Genomic DNA, 21,372 nt, shown 5'->3' on the forward strand with positions numbered 1-21,372 from the left:
AATATCTCTATTTCTCCCCGCTCCCTGCCCCCTGCTTCTCTCCTTCACCGCGGGGAGGTGTACACCATCACGTGGGTTCGTCCCCCTCCCGCCTCCCCCAGACATCACAGCATCACTGATCCACGTATTCTCCTTTCCTGAGTCAGTCCTGTCTCCTTGCTCTTCCCCAGTCTTGGAACGACCTCCTTTTCTTTCTCCAGAGCTGGAAAGCAACGGCTTTCTTTCCCCTTCCCTTTACTGGCATATGTTTTATTTATTGATGCTTTTTTTTTTTTAGATTTCAAAAGCAGAATACAAACCTGTAAAAACGTCAAACACAACGGAAGCAAACAAAATGTAAAAAGTGCCTCACCCACTCTCCCACTGCCTCCCCATCACTCACTGTTAACAGTTGAGTGTGTATTTTTATCAGGCATTTATAACATATAAACAAACATATATTAATAGCTATTTCTGTAGAGTTCTGCAACTATAATGGGAACATAGCAGACAGTTCTATATCTTGCTTTATTCTTTTTTGTTATTTAAAAAAAATTGCTTGAAAAATGTAAACAATACAGAAGCTTTGAAGGCATGAGTAGCACACACACACAGAGTCAAAAGATGGAAACATATAGGTTCAAGGCATATTAGCTTTAAGGTTTCCCAAGTAGCTCAGTGGTAAAGAATCCACCTGCCAAGAGACTAGGATTTGATCCCTGGGTTGGGAAGATCCCTTGGAGGAAAAAATGGCAACCCACTCCAGTTTTCCTGCCTGGAAAATCCCATGGACAGAGGAGCCCAGCTATAGTCCATGGGGTTGCAGAGTCAGACACGACTGAGCACACATACATATTAGCCTTAAAGGCATAAAGCATAAGATGGCTTTTCCAGAAACCCAACCTAATGACTTTCACTTAAATCTCAATGATCTAGATTCTATGGCCATGTTACTATAAAGACACCTGGGAGAGTCAGGGTCTTAGCTGGACACATTCATACTCCACAGGAAACCAGTGTTTTGCATATAAGAAAGACAGACTGAACACTGGGAAGGCAACTAACTGTATCTGCCACACCTGCTTGGTTTTGACTTCTCGGAATTATCGTGTAGATTAAGAAGTAGATTTTTGAAAAGTCTATGTAGTTTAAATTAGTGGGGTACAAGTTTTATGAGTCAATCAAAAGAAGCTTGCTAATAGTGCTTTTATTTTCTTAGTCACTGCTGTGGAAAGAAGTTGGATAAAGTCTCTCACCATGATTCTGTATTTTACCTGGCAACACAGGGACTTGAGAATGCTTTATTGAAAATCATAGCTCGCACTTACAAAACACTTGGTTTTGGCACCAAGCATGGTTCTAAGTGGTTCCCCATATGTTAACCAATTTAAGCATCACCAATAACCCTATGAGAAACACTGTTACTAGCCTCATATTAAAAGAAGCAGATAGACATACAGAGATATTAATGAACTCGCCTAATTAGGCTTCCCAAGTGGCACCATGGTAAAGAATCTGCCTGCCAATTCAGCAGACTGCAGGAAACAGGTTTGACCCCTGGGTTGGGAAGATCCCCTGGAGGAGGAAATGGCAACCCACTCCAGTATTCTTGTTTGGAGAGGAGCCTGGTGGGCTACAGTCCATGGGGTCGCAAAGAGTTGGCTACGACTGAGCAGCTGAGCACACACGAAGTAGGGCAAGAAGTAGCAGATAATTAGTACCGGAGTTGGGATTTGAACCGAAGAAATCTGTATTTAGTATCTGTTCTCTTAACTGCAAAGCACCACTCATCCAGTTGTTCAGTATTTTAGTTGTATTCTATTACCCACACTCCTAAACTAGACACTACTTTATTTTATACCATCTGTATTTATTTATATTTGCTGATACCTTTACTCGCAATTTCTTCTCGTCCCTTGGACATTCCACCTGAGGTTTTTCTCCATATATTTGTAATATGTCCTTTTAATGAGTGTCTCTTAGAGAAAAACACTCCTAGTTTTTAAGTCAGAAAATGTTTTTATTTAACCTTTGCTCTTAAAGACAGTGTCAGTATGGAGAACTGTGGGTAACTCTTCAGTTCCTCTGAGCACAGTGAAGTGTCATGACTCGAATACCACGGTCACTGAAAAACAAGATTTTACTCTCATTGCCATTTCTTTGTAAGTAATCTAGCTTTTTTCTTGGATGCTTTTAAGATCTTTTGTCTTTCTTAATGAATTAATTTTTGGCTGTGCTGGGTCTTCACTGCTGCTAGCGGGCTACTCTCTAGTCACAGGGAGCAGGGTTTTCAAGACGGTGGTCTCTCTGGTCGCAGAGCACAGGCTCTAGGCGCGTGGCCGCAGTAGCTGTGGTGCACTGGCTTAGCTGCTCCTTGGCATGGGGAATCTTCTTGGACCAGAGATTGACCCAGTGTCCCTTGCATTGACAGGTGGCCTCCCATCCACTGTACCACCAGGGAAGCTCAAGACCTTTCATTTTTCATGTCCTATAGCTTCTCTGTGTTACTTCTAGTTGTGGACTTTTCCCCCCTACTTGAAGTCCACTTGGATTCTGATATTTTAGCATTTAAATCTTAGCCGTTATTTCCTGAAAAAGTCTTAGTCTTATGTCCTTAAATATTGTCCCTTTATATATGCTAGAACTTATTACACTTACTTCTTTATTGTTTGGTATAGTTCTTTATTTTGCATCTCTGCCCTTTTAGGTGGTGTTCCAAATAATTCCTTCCGTTCACGTCTCTTTTAATTCAGCAGTGTCTAACCTGCTCTTTAATCTTACAAAGCAAAAAAAGAAAGTGAAGTCGCTCAGTCGTGTCCGACTCTTTGTGACCCCATGGACTGTAGCCTAACAGGCTCCCCTGTCCATGGAATTTTCCAGGCAAGGGTACTGGAGTGGGTTGCCATTTCCTTCTCCAGGGTTAATCTTACAGATCTGTGACAATTCTTTGTCAGTCATATGTGTTACAATTCCCATCTTCCACTCTCTGGCTTCCATTTTCCTTTTCTTAGTGGTGTCTTTGACAGACAGAACTCCTAATTTTAGTCTAGGAATGTTCACCAATCAAGAGATACTGCCATCCTCTGCGGAGTAGATGTTCTCCTTTCAGTCACCTGGAAAACCAAATAGAGCAGGTCTGAGAACTGGCAGCCTAGTAGCCACTAGAGGGGGCAGAATGAGTACGCAACTCTCAACAGGACCATCCCCCAAGAACTGTCACTATTTGACCTGTCAGACAGCCTGCTGAGAAGTTCCATTTACAGGGCTTCTTTTTCTTTAATGTGACTTAGGGCTCCCTCTATAAGAACAGCCTTAATGACAGGGTATTTGTCAAAACAATCAGCAATAATTGTTTAACGCTGCAGTTGCTTAAGGAAGCATCGGGCTTCCCAGGTAAAGAACCCACTTGCCAATGCAGGAGACTTAAGAGACGTGGGTTCGATCCCTCGGTCAGGAAGATCCCCTGGAGGAGGGCATGGCAACCCACTCCAGTATTCTTGCCTGGAGAATCCCATGGAGAGAGGAGCCTGGAGGGCCACAGTCCATAGGGTTGCAAAGAGTTGGACACAACTGAACAACTTAACAAGTGCACAAGGAAGCATTACAAGTTGAGGCTAACAAAAGGTTATGGAAAAAAAAAAACTTAAAAGGGAAAATTGGACACATGACAGCCATAGGGTGCTTTCAAAAGTTTCTGTATGTTCCTGGGACTCTAGATGACCACAAACATGCACAAGACTGTGTGTGTGCCTAGAGCTGTGTCTGTGCCTAGGAAACAACTGAGAAGGCCCTAAGCTCTCAATTCTGGCTGACCTTGAGTGTCTGCACAAGCAGGAAGTGTATGTTAGAACATTCAGGGCAACGTTCTTTATAAAGTCAAAACAAGCAAACAACCCACATGCCCTTCAACTTACGAAACCATAAAGAAAAGCTACTATATCCATTCAATGGAGTATCACACAGCAATAAAAATGCATGAAGTATTGGTATGTGCTACAGTGTAAATGAACCTTGGGAACCTAACACTTTTAGTGAAAAATCCAGACACAAAAGGCCACATATTGTATGACTATTTATATGAAATGTGCAGAGCAGGCAAATCCATAGGGACAGAAAGTAGTTTGATCATTGCCAGGGGCAGCTGGGAGGGGAGAAAGGAGTGATTGAAAATAGGTATGGATTTCTTTTGGGGGTGATGAAAATGCTGAATCAGGCAGTAGTGATGACTATACAGCCCTGTGAATATGCTAAAAATCACTGATTGGTACACTTCAAAATGATGACTTTTCTGGCACATGCGTTATATCTCAATGAAGTTGTTATTGATCAATCATCAATCATTTATTTCGTGGTGAGATCTTTTACATCCCGGTTAAGAAGTTTTTATCTATGTGAGGTCATAAACATATTAGCCTGTATTATCGTCATTACTTTTCCTTTCATAGTTAGATCCACGCTTTGCCTGGGATTGACGCTTTCAGAAGGTACAGTTCACCCCCATATTGTGGTCATGTGGATGCTCTATTATCACAGCACCGACTGGGAAAGAGACCAAGCTTTGCTGCTCCACTGCAACATCCTTGTTGTTACTCAGTGCCTACATACACTGAGGACCATGGCTGGACATCCTGTTCTTTTCCATTGCTTTGTCTATGCTTATGCCAATACCACAGTGTCTTGGTTATGATATTTTTAAACTAGTCTTGATATCTGGTAGATCATGTACTTTTGCATTTTTCTCCTTAGAGAATGTCCTAGCTGTTCTTGATCTTTGACATTTCCATATTTATTGCAGAAATCAGCTTGTCAAATTACACAGAGTCCTGTTGCTATTTTGGATTGGAACCGCAAAACTGTACAGGTCACTTTGGGAGAGAACCGAAGACTTGACGATGTCAGGAACGACAACGAAGGGTCAGAGATTTTTATCTTGCTTGAAAGCTAACACGTTAGCCTGGGGAAGTTGGTGGAAAATGCACCCCTGGATCAGAGACGAAGGACTTTACTACTCACAGGACAGCATAATCGTGTAGGCCTAAGTGTGCCTGCCGCCAATCTTGAGTCCCAGTACTCACAGAGTGATGCAAATAACACCAGGTGACACTTAAAACAGTTGGTGGGTCGTGTTATAGGAGAGGAACTCTGGAAACCCAAACCTCCTATAATGAGAAGTAAGCAAACCTGTCAAATATCTTGAGAAATGCTACTGCCAGCACCTTTCCTGTGGCATGTGGGCTCCAAAACACATGGCCTCTTTAGACAAGGCGTGTGGGATCTTAGTTCACTGACCAGGGATCGAACCCGTGCCCCTGCATTGGAAGGCAGATTCTTAACCACTGAACCACCAGGCAAGTCCCTATATTATTCTTGATTCCCCAAATATAGCAAACCTGGTTATTTTAAAGTTGGTATTTGATAGCACCAGGATTTTATATGGGGTAGCTGTTACTTCCACTGGTCTGCTATTTCTGCTGATTTTCTATGCTGTCTTGTCTCTTGATATTTAAATAGTTTTGTTTTTTTTTTTAACTGAGTGCAGGGAATTGTACTGGCAACCTATGATGTAAAATAATTTGAGGTTTGCTTCTGCCAGGTTTCCTGGGAGCAAGAGCTATTTGGAAACAGTAATGCAGTTTCAGGAATTCAGGTGATTCGAAGGTGAGGTGCATCCTTGAAAGTGATTCTCTACTTGTATTTTACCTTACGGCTAGGATTCAGCCTTTTCCTTTTTTTTAATATATTTACCTGACAGTGGCACATCTTAGTTGCAGCACTCAGGATCTTCGTAGAAGCATGTAGGCTTAGTTACTCCATAGTACGTGGGAATCTTAGTTCCCAGACCAGGGATCGAACGCACATCTCTTGCATTGGATTCTTAACAAATGAACCACCAGGGGAGGCCCAGGATTCAGCCTTCAAGGTTGCAACTCAAAGCGAGAAAGAGTCACGAAAGCCCACTCAACCTGGGCAGCACCTAGACCCCCAACCTTGTCTCCCCAGCCTCTGATGCTGGGAAAGGACCCTCTCAGCCTCTCAGTGACCCTCCTCTAAAACTGGAAAGTGCCTCTGTGAGGAAATAGCCTCAAATTACAAAAAAAAAAAAAAAAAAACAAGCAGGCTTACCTCCCTGGGCTTCCCTTTTCCCCCTAAATCATGACCTAGTGACTTTGCTGTCTCGGGCTTGCATTCAAGCAGGTACTTTTTCTTTTGTCTTCCTTATTGTCAGAAGACTGTCAGATCTGAATAACTCAGTCTATCATTAGCAGATGCTTCACTTAAGATTTTAAAGAATTAACTATTTATGTTAAAATTGTGATAAAGTAATTTTACTTAAAAAAAAATTATTTTATGTAGCCTGGCAGGCTACAGTCCATGGGGTTGCAAAGAGTAGGACATGACTAAGCAGCTGAGCCCACATGCACGCACACTGTTTTCTATAGCAGCTGTACAATTCTACATTCCTATCAACAGGATACAAAAATTCCAGTTTCTCCATAGTCTCACCAACATTTGTTATTTACTAATTGTTTTCAACAATAGCCATCCTAATGGGTGCCACCAGCTGAGTTTTAGTTTCAGGGATTATATTTTTCGTTTTCAGAGTTCCATTCCATTTTTTTTTTCAAACTTCTCCTTCATTTTATTTCATAATGCTAAGTATGGTTATTTGTTATCCTGGCTGTGGTATTTTTCTATCTGAAGTTTTTGCAACATTTGCTTCAATTGTCTCTTTTACTATTTATGTCACTAATGGTGACTTTTTCTGGTGTTTGCTTATTCTATTTATTATTATGAGTTGTTTATTTCCCTTAGACACTTATCTGTGAGAATTCTTTGAGGTTTTAGTTGATTTGTGTTTGCTTTTGCCAACACCTGGAGGGCACTGCTAATCTGAAATTAATTTAATTCTGACTTGAGGTTGTTCAGTCTCACAAGTAGTGTGTACCTCTAAAAATTTCTGCAGGGACCAAATTGAGATTATGAACTTTCTAGTGGGGCTTTTTCTCTCTCTCATAAACTGCAAGTTCAAGCCAGGCAGCTTTCACTATGTTTGCTTCTGTATGTTAGTTTTTATTTCTTTTGGATCTCAGGTGAATACAGGAGAGAGTGTCTCCTACTAACTTTACTAATTCACTATCTGAGTCACCAGGGAAGCCTGATTCTAAGAATAAACAAATACGAAGAATAAGAATTTGAGAAGGAGAAACGGGAAGAGGGAGGTACGTAACTGCTTTGCATTGAACTACGTCATAAAACTGTCCAAAGGAAAACAGGGTAATACATAATTAATAATAAACCTACTTTCGACCCTGTGGACTGTAGCCTGCCAGGCTCCTCTGTCCATGGGATTCTCCAGGCAAGAATACTGGAGTGGGTTGCCATTTCCTTCTCCAGGGGATCTTCCCGACCCAGGGATAGAACCCACGCCTCCCGCATTGCAGGCAGATGCTTTAACCTCTGAGCCACCAGGGAAGCCCAATAAATCTACAGGAGAGCGTAAATAGCTCAGAAGTAGAACCTAAAAACATAAGCTTAAGAAAGCAATAGTTAGAACTGGACATGGAATAACAGATTGGTTCCAAATAGGAAAAGGAGTACATCAAGGCTGTATATTGTCACCCTGCTTATTTAACTTATATGCAGAGTACATCATGAGAAATGCTGGGCTGGAAGAAGCACAAGCTGGAATCAAGATTGCCGGGAGAAATATCAACAACCTCAGATATGCAGATGACACCACCCTTATGGTAGAAAGTGAAGAGGAACTAAAGAGCCTCTTGATGAAAGTGAAGGAGGAGAGTGAAAAAGTTGGCTTAAAGCTCAACATTCAGAAGACTAAGATCATGGCATTTGGTCCCATCATTTCATGGGAAATAGATGGGGAAACAGAGGAAACAGTGTCAGACTTTATTTTTTTGGGCTCCAAAATCACGGCAGATGGTGATTGCGGCCATGAAATTAAAAGACGCTTACTCCTTGGAAGGAAAGTTATGACCAACCTAGATAGCATATTAAAAAGCAGAGACATTACTTTGCCAACAAAGGTCTGTCTAGTCAAAGCTATGGTTTTTCCAGTGGTCATGTATAGATGTAAGAGTTGGGCTATAAAGAAAGCTGAGTGCCAAAGAATTGATGCTTTTGAACTGTAGTGTTGGAGAAGACATTTGAGAGTCCCTTGGACTGCAAGGAGATCCAACCAGTCCATCCTAAAGGAGATCAGTCCTGGGTGTTCACTGGAAGGACTGATGCTGAAGCTGAAACTCCAATACTTTGGCCACCTCATGCGAAGAGTTGACTCATTGGAAAAGACCCTGATGCTGGGAGGGATTGGGGGCAGGAGGAGAAGGGGAAGACAGAGGATGAGATGGCTGGATGGCATCACTGACTCGATAGACATGAGTTTGGGTAAACTCTGGGAGTTGGTGATGGACAGGGAGGCCTGATGTGCTGCGATTCATGGGGTCGCAAAGAGTCGGACACGACTGAGTGACTAAACTGAATATATAACAAATGACTTATAAATCGATGGCAAGAAAATGTTAGTTGCTCAGTTGTGTCTGACTCTTTGCGACCCTCATGAACTGTAGCCTGCCAGGCTCCTCTGTCCACGGAAGAAGAGGAAAGAATACTGGAGTGGGTAGCCAGTAAAGTCAATGGCAAAGGAGTGGACTATTCAACAAATGGTGTTGGGCAACTAGCTAATTGGGGGGTGACCTAACCTGTATTCTCACTTCAGAGCATTAGAAGAAATTTGGGATAAAGTAAATAATTGAATAAAAAACAAACTGTAAGATCACACATTATCTGAGTGACTCACTAACCTCTAGTCAGAAAAAGCTTTCTAAGGACAAGAGCAATTAAAGGAACAACAGAAGGAAAGATAACTAGGTAGAAACGCAAAGTTTGTACAACAAAAGTCAAAATATTTAAAAAATGAACAATCACTTGGGAAAAAATCCTAGGCAGTATAAAAATGAGAAAACAATTCCTTATGATACATGACATTTCTTCATTACTTTAAAATATTTTAGTTTTTGCTATTTCCCCAAACTCTCTTATTTACCACTCAAATGACTGCCTCCAAAGGTCATAAACGTGTAACCTGGAGCAGGTTCTCAGACCTGGAACTTCCCTTTACTTCCTGCAGATCTAGGGCTCAGCACATTACAATCATCCTTTAGCCTGGAAAGCATATTTCAGGCTAATTAAGCATTAAGAAATGTTACTGCAAGTCTGCTGGCCTCAAGTTCTCACAGTTCTTATTTAGTGGAAAATGTCTTTATTTCACAGTTGGCATATTTTTGCTGCATACAGAATTCTGTGTTCACGTTTTGGTTTTTGTTTGTTTCTACAAATGTTTGTTTTGTTTGTTTTCACATTTGCTTTACAAATGTCAGCCACCGTTTTGGCCTCCTTTGTTTCCGCTGATAATCCACGTCTTTTGTGATGTGTCATTTTCCCCCTCTGGTTGCCTGAAAGAATTTCCCTTTGGATTTCTGCAGTTTGACTATGGTTGCTTTTCTTTGTATTTGTTCTGCTTCTGGTTTGCTGACCTTCTTGGATTTACAAGTTGATCTTTTTTCATCAAGTTTGGAAAATCTCTGCTGTTATTTCTTCAGACAGCTTTTCCAGCTAAGTGTATAATTTAGGGCAGAACTGAGTTTATCTTTCGGCCCTACAGTGTGGTGAAAGGACCTGGGTTTAGACTGAAGTCCTTTGGGAAAGTCATTTAACATTCCGAACGTCCAGTGTCCTCTTCTGCGGGAAAGGAAATTAAAATCCTCACCTTGTGGGATTTCTTTGAGAGTTAAGCAAAATGGTGCTTATAAAGGATACACAAGGTATGCAAGTATTAATAAAAGGTGGGCCTGATGGTGTTGAAAGTATTTTTTCAGAGAGCCCAAGTTTGAAAAGCACATATGCTCAATTATCCTCTATTAACATCCTAAAAGACTCTCTTGTTGAATTACCTGGCAGAGAACAGGGAATTTATGTGTGTGTATATATATATATACACATAATTATGTATTATGTGTATATGTATATAATTATGTATATATACATAATTATGTATACATATTATATATATAATTATTATACACATAATTATATACATATATATATACACACACACACACACACATATATATATATATGGTCTTCCCTGATAGCTCAGTTGGTAAAGAATCCGGCTGCAATGCAGGAGACCCCGGTTCGATTCCTGGGTCGGGAAGATCCCCTGGAGAAGGGATAGGCTACCTACTCCAGTATTCTTGGGCTTCCCTGGTGGCTCAGCTGGTAAAGAATCTGCCTGCAATGGGGGAGACCTGGGTTCAATCCCTGGGTTGGGAAGATCCCCTGGAGAAGGGAATGACTACCCACTCCAGTATTCTGGCCTGGAGAATTCCATGGCCTGTATAAGTCCGAGGGGTCGCAAAGAGTCGGACACGACTGAGCGACTTTCACTTTCATATATATATATATATATATATCCTTCTGTTGTCTTTGGAGCGGAAAGCACAGCTCAGGAAAGTTACCAGCATGGGTGCCGGAGGTCCGGCAACATTGGCAGAGGTGAGTGGACACACAGAATCCAGTCATGAATCATCAGCAGCCCACCTTTTCCCAGACACTGACCCGGGGGCAGGAGAGCGGCTTGTTTATCCTTATTAACAGATGCGTGCCACACAGGAGAGAATGGCAAAATGAATGATCCCCATATCGTCACAGACTGTGTGACAGCAAAACAAAATGGTCCAACCACAGTACAGTTAGAACTCACATCTTCCGGTATTCTCAGTCGCTGTTGATTTCATCTGAGAAGTGTTTGCTTTAGACCTGGGCGCTCTGCGCGTAATTTCAGGCACCAGAAAAACCACCGAGTCATAACTGGTACCAAGGTCTCCCAGTGGCCTGCTTCCGTCCTTTATGTGGGTGGAACGCTGATGCCAGCCTGGAAGGTCGGCTCACTGTGAGGAGAGGTACCCATCTTGGAGAAGAAGGCTCCTAAGGAATCACCTGTGATGGGTAGGTGGAAGTCAATGCTGGGAATGAGTGGGGCTGGACGAGGAAAGATGTGCCGATGAGGGGGGCAGTGATGACACGAGTCAGAGGCAGAACAAGGGGATGCTCGCCAGGTGAGAGGGTGGGAACCTGGCCGCTGCAGGGATCTGCGTGCTCTTTTGATCTTTAGGGGTGAATGAGTGGAAGTGCTGCTCAGGCATCTGCCAACATCTGTTTGCATCTAATTGTTCCTTTTGAATGGCAGTACATCCCATGAATGGGGAGATGGAAGGTCAGGCACCACTGTAAACATACTTAAGTTGCCATAATGTCGGTCAAGGTATTTCTTCTTCCCTTTAAAAAATTCTACCCATAGTTAATTAGGAAGTCAACAGTTAAATTGACTGCTATGTCAACATTTTGCAAATAGGACTTTTAAAATAATTTTTTATTTATCTTTAATGGAAGGATAATTGCTTTATACTATTGTGTTGGTTTCTGCCATACACCAACATGAATCAGCCACAGGTATACACATGTCCCCTCCCCCTTGAACCACCTCCCACCCCATCCCACCCCTCTAGGTTGTCACAGAGCATGGCTTTCAGCTCCCTCTGTCATACAGCGAATTCCCGCTGGCTATTTATTTTACATATGATAATGTATATATTTCCATGCTACTCTCTCCACCCTCTCCTCACACAGGACTTTAAAAACTTGAGAGTTCTATATGAGAACAGAGAACCTCCACCCCGCACCACCCCCCAACCCCAACCCCAGAGAAAGAAAAGAAGAAATTTATATTTCTTTGGTCCTTGTGACAATCACTTAGAACACTACTCGGTCAGCCTGATGAATGATCAGTGGTTAAGTAATAAGCTATTCAGGGTAACTAATGACTAACTCTTGTGACACTTCCATAGGAAACTTAATAAGAGAAAGAATATTCTTCTGAAAACAAGCAGAGCAGCGGTCCCAGCTTGATATCACTACTGTGCTGACTTATCAAGCTTGACCTAGTGGGAGGGTTTGGGGTTGGGCTGCCTGAAGCGATTTGGAGTGGAAATTTCTGGGAAGCAACCAACCAAATGGGAGAGTCTGCACGTCCGGGTCAAGGCTGGCCTGGAAGGGGAAGGGCATTTCTCTTTACAGCCAGTTTTCTCATATGGCATCCTTCAGTCCATGGGAGAGGAGGCTGATTACAGAAGGGTAAATGAGAACAGTCTCTCTGGGCAGTGGGAACACAGGCAGTGCTGGCCTGCGGCATGGTGTCCTGGGGCCGTGTGACAAAACCAGCACAGTTGGATGCCAGGCTTGTCTCCCTACCTGGGGCAGGATCAGAGCACAGGGCAGGTATGCCAGAGCGGTCGCTGGAGCCGGATGGTGGTAACACACGAAGAACACATGGTCCGGATTGTTGCCTATGGTGGCTGCGTGATTCTACTTAGCAACTGGGCTCATTTCAGGCAGTAACACAACCTGACTTATCCCTCATCTTTCCCTTAGTCCTGAATCCATAGGTACCCCAGTTACTTGACTGCTCCCCTCCCCCTCATCCCATGTTGGGGGACTTCTCTGGACACAGATCAGATACCAGGGGCAACACTTCTGGATGCCTGTCTTTTAATAACGGTGGCCATCTCCACTGCCAGCATTCTGGGACCCAAAATCTGAAGCCATCCTCTAGGGAAATATGGGGTGTGTATCTCACCCCTGAGCCTAAGGTATGTCATCAGAAGTGGTATATTTCTATTTACAGAGACACCTGGAGAAGAATCACCTCTTAAAAGTTGCTCTGCAAAAGTCCAGAAGTAGATGAATAGCTTGTGACCATCATTCATGACAAGCTGTCTACAATGTCATTCTGCACTATGATTGGGAAAGATGGGTAAGAAGTCCATATCGGGGAATAATTGGATGCCTTTGAGGCAGAATAATTTCCACCTGACTACTTTTAGCCACCATGATGTTCCCTTTTTTTTTTTTTGGCGTGTGAGATCTTAGTTCCCTGACCAGGGATCCAACCACGCCCCCTGCAGTGGCAGCGCAGTGGAGTCTTAACTGCTAGACTACCAGGCCAGTACCGCCATGATGGTCTTGGAATGAACTTTGTCTTTACTACATGAACAACTAAGATCTGCTTTCATCTTTACTTCTTTAAAGAAATCCCTAGCTAAGGCTTACCGCCATGCAGGAATTATAAAAAGCATATTTAACAAGCATGATGCTGTAGGCACCAATCCATTAGAAGGGATAAACAGTAGTCCGGTTGAACTGGTGCCAACCAGCTGAGGTTGAACTCTGCCTGTCAGGATGGCACCATCTCTATTCACCCAGACACAGTGTCCAGCACCCAGCGCAAGATGATCAGATGTCCCTCTAGGCCAGCGGCTATCAAGGAGGGAGGGCAATTTCTGCCTTTTCGGGGCTGTTTGCAATGCTGAAGGACATTTTTGCTTGTGGAAGGGTGCAACTGGCACCCAGTATGTAGAGACCAAGGACTCTGCAGACATCCCTTCCATGCACAGGGTGACGCCCTGAAACACAGCATTATTTGACACAGAACATCAAGAGTGGAGCACGTGAGAGAGCCTGCTCACAGTAATATCCTTCTTCTGAGTTGCCCATGCTCAGGATTCTAGCAAAGCTCTTGCAGATGGGCTTGTGGGCTAGTTCCTACCCGTGTGCCAACTTAAGAAGGGTGTGCTGTTGGTGCACCGTGAAAAGACATCTGTAAATACCACTGCTCCTGTGGCTCCCCCAGCTCCCACTAAGCCTCTTAGGAGTCAAAGAATAAAACAGGTGCTGATACAGTCATCCCTCTGGTATTTGCTTGTATCAGTGGAGCATGCATTAGGTGAAAATCATTAATGAGTACAGTAACAGTAATCAGTAGCCTTTATGGAGCCATATTATTAAAAGCCAGGCACTTCACAGGGGGCTTTCATTATCTCAACTCTTTCAGCAGCTCCTTAGAGATCCCATTTTTCAGATGAGAAAACTGAGGCCCAGAGAGCCTCAGTTACCTGGTGCCAGTCTCACAGACGCTCTGTCTCTACTGTTTGTGTTCTCAGCCACTGCACTGTTGCCGTGATGGCCCATGCTCTGAGCAGGGAAATTCAGCACAAAAGGTAAACACCAAGACCTAATCCCAAGACTGTGAGGTCACAGAAGCTCAAGGCAGGAAGGGATGTTGAGGGATATGCACAGAATGTTTAGAACCTGAAATGTCTTTGCATAAAGGTTGTACTTTTGCTTGACCAAGTTAGAAACATCTGGAATGTTAGTCTTAGTTGCTCAGTCATGTTTGACTCTTTGCAACCCCGTGGCCTGTAACCCACGGACAGATCATCGTCATTCGTGAAACTGTTAGTCGCTCAGTTGTGTCCCACTCTTTGCAACCCCATGGACTGTAGCCCGCCAGGCTCCCCTGTCCATGGGATTCTCCAGGCAAGAATACTGGAGTATAGTATAGCCATTTCCTTCTCCAGGGGACCATCCCGACCCACAGGTCGTACCCAGGTCCCCTGCATTGGCAGGTGGATTCTTCACCATCTGAGCCACCAGGGAAGCCCCTGATGAAATATCCGGGGTGTTAGGGTGAGCTGAGACCTCATTCCTTTTTTATCCTAATATAGTAGGAAAGCGTTATCTGTGATGAGAGCTTTCAGAGTGCAGTCACCACTGTGTCTAGGTTTGACTGAAAATGGTGTATTGCGATACCAAGTGGCACACCCTTTTAGAAATTCAAAGGACGGGATGGTTTTTGTCAAATTGAATCCCTGCAGGAATAAGCTAAGCCCCATGAATGATGGGTTTGATCCCTGGATTAGGAAGATCCCCTGGAAAAGGGAATGGCTACCAACTCCAAAATTCTTGCCAGGAAAATCCCACGGACAGAGGAGCCTGGTGGGCTACAGTCCATGGGGCCGCAAAGAGTCGGACACGCCTGAACAACTAACAGTTTCACTAATGACAAAGATCTGTCCGGGGAGCAGTCTCCAGGTACCACACAGAACCCCAGGATTCATAGGTGGGGGCCTTTCCTGGTTGAGTGGAAATGGAAGAGAATCAGAAACCTGGGCTCCAGGACTGGTGACACTTTCTTCAATTTCATATCTTCCAATGAGAAGGTGGAAGAAGGGACAGTAGAAGCGCAGAGGAAAAGAAGACGAGGTCAGAGGCTGCTTGAGTTGTTGACCCCCTCCTTTCACAGGTGATGCAGTCCAGGCTCATGGCCACGTCCAGCCAGAGAGCTGTTGTGCCTTCTGGCCTCTCTGCTCACAGTGGGGACACCAGCCTTCTGCAGCTGGTCCTTGCTGTCTTGCTGTTCTTCCCCATCTAGAGCCAGTGCTCCTTGTGTTGGCAACACAGCTACCACACTGCACTGTTAGAGACAAGGAGACTTCGGAGAACCTCGACGGCTTTCCCACCTTCCACACTGGGCACATGGGCCAAGAGGGAGGAGAACAATTGTGGGGAAACACCGAAATCGCAGCAGATTGCTAAAAAACCCCAATGGAGGCATGGGTCTTCTGCGGTGAGGAGTTCAGCGCTGTCAGCTCCAGGGCCTGGCTGTGCCTCCCTTTGGTCCTGTGGTCTCGAGACGACGTGGCCTCCAAGCATAATTAGTTTTCTGCTGTTTCACATTCGGTCTTTCCTACCAGGAAGCTGCTAGCTTGCAGGCCTGGTGAAAAAGGGCCCGCAGAGGGTCTCCTCTCGCTTTTCTGAAGGCGAAGCCTGCTGGGTGGGACTGCTGAACTGGGCACATTGCCAAAAATCTCCCGGATTACGATGACCCATACATCCACCAGGGCCTGGAATACTTGATCTCAGAATTTACAAATACTAACTCTGTGTTCCATGTCTGGGCCACACAAGCACAGCATCTCTACAATCCATCAAATTCTGTTTTACTTAAAAAAAAAAAATCCCACAATCATATTTCAGGCACTAAGGGATAGTCTGCTAAGAACATAAGGTTTATAAGCTCCAAACAGAGGTGAGATAGCTTGCAGGAAACCGTACAGGAATGAAGTAGAAAGTGAAAGTCGCCCAGTCGTGTACTACTCTTTGAGACCCCATTGACCATACAGTCCATGGAATTCTCCAGGCCAGAATACTGGAGTGGGTAGCCATTCCCTCCTCCAGGGGATCTTCCCAACCTAGGGATCCAACCCAGGTCTCCCACATTACAGGCAGATTCTTTACCAGCTGAGCCACAAGGGAAGTGGTAGAATTCGGATTCAAATCCAGATCAAGGGCAAAGGCCAAGCGGGTGGTCCTTGACTCACCAGGATTCTTTTTGTCTGGCTGTGTCAGTGTTAAGGAGACAGTGGGATTCAGTAAGAGCTTCGGCACAGGAGACCTCCTTAATGCAACTTGAGAGCATCCCGTCACCAACAGACAATTCCAATTGAAATGTACTGTTTTAAAACTACGCCCAGCTCTTTTTCGTGGCGCCTCAGAGCCTGTCAGCTGCTTCAGAATGAAGCTGAACATCTCTTTCCTGGCCACTGGCTGCCAGAAGCTCATTGAAGTGGATGATGAATGAAAACTTCGTACCTTCTACGAGAAGCGTATGGCCACAGAAGTTGCTGCTGATGCTCTGGGTGAAGAATGGAAGGGTTATGTGGTCCGAATCTGTGGCGGGAACGATAAGCAGGGTTTCCCCATGAAGCAGGGTGTCTTGACCCATGGCAGAGTTCGCCTGCTACTGAGTAAGGGGCATTCCTGTTACAGACCAAGGAGGACTGGAGAGAGAAAGTGCAAATCTGTACGGGTTGCATTGTGGATGCCAATCTGAGTGTTCTCAATTTGGTCATCGTGAAAAAAGGGGAGAAGGATACTCCTGGACTCACTGATACTACAGTGCCTCATCGCCTGGGTCCCAAAAGAGCTAGCAGAATCCGAAAACTTTTCAGTCTCTCTAAAGAAGATGATGTCCGCCAGTATGTTGTGCGAAAGCCCCTAAACAAAGATGGTAAGAAACCTAGGACTAAACCACCCAAGACTCAGCATCTCGTGACTCCACGAGTTCTGCAACACAAATGCCAGTGTGTTGCTCTGAAGAAACAGCGTACTAAGAAAAATTAAGAAGAGGCTGCAGAATATGCTAAACTTTTGGCCAAGAGAATGAAGGAGACCAAAGAAAAATGGCAGGAACAGATTGCCAAGAGACAGGGGCTGTCCTCTCTGAGAGCTTCTACTTCTAAGTCTGAGAGTCCAGTCAAAAATGAGATGTTCTAAGAGTAACAAATAAATAAGATCAGACATCAAAACAAAAACAAAAACAAAAACAAACAACAATGCTTGTGCATCCACTGTAACCCCATGGACTGTAGCCCGTCAGGTTCCTCTGTTCATGGAATTCTCCAGCCCTGTTCAAAGTGCCTTGCAAATACTAGCCCTATTTTTATGCATTCATGAAAACATTTCTGAAGCTGGCACCCTGCAGTGGTAATAGTGTATGGTACTTTGTGACAATACTGCTGACAATGAGCCCCTGTTACTGACCAAGGACATTTGTTGGGGGTGGGGGCGGGCGGGTAGGAAGTGTGGAAAGGATTTAAAGATCGTGGACACCAGGCTGCTATGGTTTTTCCTTCTTTCCTACAAAGTTAGGAGGCCAGGAGGATTAATTTATGACCTACTTACCTCTTTCATGTCAAAGGTTACTGGAGTTCTAGAGATCGTGGTTCTTGCTTGGGTTTTTGGAGCAAAGAGGAAGCCTGCGAGATGAGAGCAGGGGTGATTCCGTCTCTGCTACCTCCCTCCGGGGGACAGCAGGTGCGGAAGTCACCGCGGTGACATGCCTGTAGGGCAGGCGCTAGTCCCGCCGCCGGGGCACAGGAGGACTCGGGCTTTCTGGTCCTTCCTGACAAGGGGCGAGGATGTGTTATTTATTAAAAATAGGCAATAGTCATAAAATATTCCGATGACAAAGAAAAGATTTCCAATAATACTTAAAAAAAAAAACCTTCAAGTGTCTCCCCAGTGTTTTCATTTAAGAGGAGGCAAACTGGCCGCGAGCGCGGTGTCTGTCCGCTCGCTGGGGCCCGCGATCGGGGGTGGACAGTCTGGGCGGGGGGCGGGGAGGTGTCGCACCAACTTGGTCCACGCTGGGATGGGGGCGGGGCTGCGGGCAGGGGAGGGCGTCCGCCGCCGCGTCACAAGCGCCGCCCACCGCGGGGGAATCCCAGGCCGGGCCCCGCGCGCGAAGCTCCGAGCCCCGCCCCGCGCACCGCCCTCGCCGCGGTCGGCCCCCGGAGCCGTGGCCGCGCGGCGCTGCCATTGGTGCCCGGCGGTGACGCGGGCCCGCCGGCCGGGGCGGCGGGCGCCGGGGAGGGCGGGCGCGGGGCGCGGCTGATGAAACCCGCGCGCCAGATGCCTCCCGCCCTCCACGCTCCATTCACTCCGCGCGGGCAGGTGTGAGCGGCGGGTCCTCTGCTAGCGGGGCGCGGGACCACCAGCTGTCGGTTACCCCAGGCTCCGATCCCGCGCGCCGCACCTCCGCCCGATCATCCGGCAGTCCCGCCGATCCTCGGCCGAGCGTCCGTCCAGTCCAGCTGCGCCTCCGTCCGACCGAGCGTCCATCAGTCCAGCCCTGCCTAGTGCGTCTGTCCAGCGACGGTCCTGCCCGCATCCTGCCGCCCTGCCGGTTCGGTGAGTGGCCGGCCTGCCGAGTCCGGGTCACCTTCGTGGGGTGGGGTGGGGTGATCCCGGCGCTGCGTGGGGCCGCGGCAGGGCAGCGCGGGGTCCGCGCGCGGGGGGGGAGGTTCGGGTGGGGGGCACTGGCATTCTCTGGGTGGGCGCGCGGGCCGGGCTGGCAGGCGGGCGGGCGGTGCGCGCGGCCGGTGCCCATGCGGCTGTCTCCTATACGGAATCCATTTTGCTTCCCTGAAGACGCGGCGTGGTGCATGATGCAACACCCCGTGAGTAAGCGTGGGAGCCCTGGCGCCTCCGGGTGGGTGCCACGCGTGCCCTGCCTGGCACTGGGCGCCGGGACGCACCGGTGGTCACGGGGCCGGAGCGGGCGGGTGGGCGCGCACAGGACTCGGCGGGCATCCGGGAGACCTTCCCTTACATGGCGCACAGCGGAGCACCCCACCCCGCCACGAGGTCCGCGACGTGTCATCGGCCGCGCGTCCGGAGCCAGCCTCGGGGGGTTCGCGGGGTGGTCCCGCGGCAGGTGGTCGGTTGGTGACGGCGCTGCGCACCCCGCGCGCTGGCCGCGGCGCCCACCTCTATTCCTCCCTGGACCCCCTGGAAGTTCCCTGGCCCGCCTCCACCTCTCACCCGGCCCCCCACGGGGGGTTACTTAGGGGAAGTTCCCAGCCCCCCACCCCCGCACCGGGTGGGTTTCCTTGTGACCCGAACTGGCCTCCCCGGCCGGTGATCACCGCTCCCGTTTGGTTTTTTTTCTGGTGGGAGGAAGTTCCGGCTTCACCGAGACGACCTATTCTCCGTGTGTTTCTTTCTACGTAGTAGAAAACTTCCCAGGCCAGGCGGTCGGCGGTCATCCTGAGACCTGTGTGTACGCAGCAGCCGCGCGCTGTAGTACTACGGCCGCGTGCCCTGTTCGCTCCCTCTTCCCCCTTTTCCGTGGCTCTGAGACCCGGAGGGGAGAGGTGCTTGACCTGTGTGATTAGGACAGCCAGGCAAGTGCCCCTGGAAGAAAACCACACTCACTGCCCAGCACCCACCCTCAGGCTCTCAGGTGTAACCTGGAGTAGGTTTCATTCCAGACTCCTCGACAGAGGAGGGGGCCAGGGTTTCCATCCTAGGTCTATTTCCCTAAATGAGCTCTTAAACATGTGACCCGGGAGAACTGTGTTTTGGCCTCTGGCAGAGCTTCCTCATTGTGCTTAATTTGAATTGCAATTTATGTGGGATTTATCTTAACGTTTCTTGCCACTTGTGTCTGGTTCCGATAATAGGAAACCACGATACATTTATCCCCCCTGACATTTTTAGTTGATATCAGTGGAAATTATTATTTTTACGTTGAACACACCCCTCTGTCATTAAAACGAAAGGCCTTAAGTCCCACAGTCCGAATAGAAACTTAGGGGGATAAAGTAAACAATGGATTCAAAGAGTTTTGAAAGGTTTTAGCATATTAAGATCATGTTTAATTATTGGAGATAAAATCTAAAGCGTGCCAGAGGAGTTTTGACTCCAACAGGATGAGAGTGAATAGAAATCAGAAATGTACTCTCAGTTGTTTAAATCTGGGTTGAGCCACGTGGATGCTCTTATGCATATGATTATCTGCTTTAAAGGAAAACAGGGCTTGAAACAGGAGATTGCTGACCTTGGGGAGCTTGCTTTTTAAGACACATGTTAATTATATCTGGTAGAAGCTTTCATTCTTTGATGGAATTAAACACATGTCTACTGACTGTTCTAGTCTGTAGTTTCTTGTCTACTAAGGCCAGTAGAAATATGTAATTATGTTGGAGGGCCCTGCCTTGTGTCTAATTAAATTAATCCCTTTCATTATTAACCATGTATTTGGAGGTATTGGTCTGTTAATCCCAGGGAGGAATTTGAAGCCGGAATAAATATGTCCTTGTTTTGGGAAGAAACATTTTCCTCTGACCCTGGAGTTCTCTGAACTTCCCCGGTGGCTCAGACGGTCAAGAATCTGCTGGCCAGTAAGGAGACACAGGTTTGATCTCTGGCTTGGGAAGATCCCCTGGTGAAGGCAGTGGTAACCCACTCCAGGATTCTTGCCTAGGAAATCCCATGGACAGAGTGGCCTGGCAGGCTACAGTCCATGGAGTCGCAAAGAGTCAGACATGAATGAGGGAGTAACACTTGGGAGTTATCTGGGCCATCGGCGTCTTCTGAGATGGCCATCCTTCCACCTGGAGTGCGCCTGCAGACGGGCCCTCCCCCGTTTGCTCCAGCTGAGGGCAGGCCCCTAGGACGAGAGGACTTGACTTTTTTTCTCAGGGAGCTGGAGAGTGGTGGGCAGCTGTCCCAGATGGCAAGGGTTCAGACCCGGTGTGCAGAAGAGATAGGGGAAGGGGCGGGCACAGAGACGGGGAGGCCAGGGCAGAAGCTGGTAGTCAGGTGTGGGAAAGAAAGGCAAGTCGAGCTTCTTTATGCACGAGCCAGAGTGACTGTGCGTCGTTTCTCTGCGGGCTGGATGGTGGCTGCTTGTCCAGGGTGGAACTGGTAGAAACGTGACTGGTTGAGCTCTGCGCCATCTGTAGGCTGGTGTCCTCGCTCGTCTGTGTATTTAAAGGAAGAATCCAGGTGAGGCGGGAGAGGTGGATCCCAGGAGAGCGGAGCCACTGTCCTGGTGAGGTCGGGAAGAGCGCTTTGGGAAGGACTTTGTAAAAGGCACAGCCGGCTTTTCTCAGACCCTTGCATCCTCAC

The 21,372-nt window shown here is 46.7% G+C and overlaps 1 protein-coding gene and 1 long non-coding RNA gene across 3 annotated transcripts in view; one reads left to right on the top strand and one right to left on the bottom strand.

Moving 5' to 3' along the window:
* Nucleotides 1–1,550: 1,550 nt before the first annotated feature.
* On the bottom strand, nucleotides 1,551–18,065 carry LOC122686489. The gene is made up of 3 exons (XR_006338793.1): nucleotides 17,963–18,065; nucleotides 17,641–17,860; nucleotides 1,551–3,092 (listed from the first exon to the last, which is right to left on the bottom strand). It is a non-coding gene; the product is annotated as an uncharacterized LOC122686489 (long non-coding RNA).
* Nucleotides 18,066–18,295: 230 nt separating this feature from the next.
* Nucleotides 18,296–21,372, top strand: part of SLC7A1 (solute carrier family 7 member 1) — a 61,279-nt gene continuing 58,202 nt past the window's right edge. For both annotated transcript variants that reach the window (XM_043891581.1, XM_043891582.1), the window contains exon 1: nucleotides 18,296–18,648. The gene's annotated coding sequence lies outside the window, so the exon portion shown is untranslated. The remainder of the gene's footprint in view (nucleotides 18,649–21,372) is intronic.

Source organism: Cervus elaphus, chromosome 30, assembly GCF_910594005.1.
Source record: "Cervus elaphus chromosome 30, mCerEla1.1, whole genome shotgun sequence".
NCBI lineage: Eukaryota > Metazoa > Chordata > Mammalia > Artiodactyla > Cervidae > Cervus > Cervus elaphus.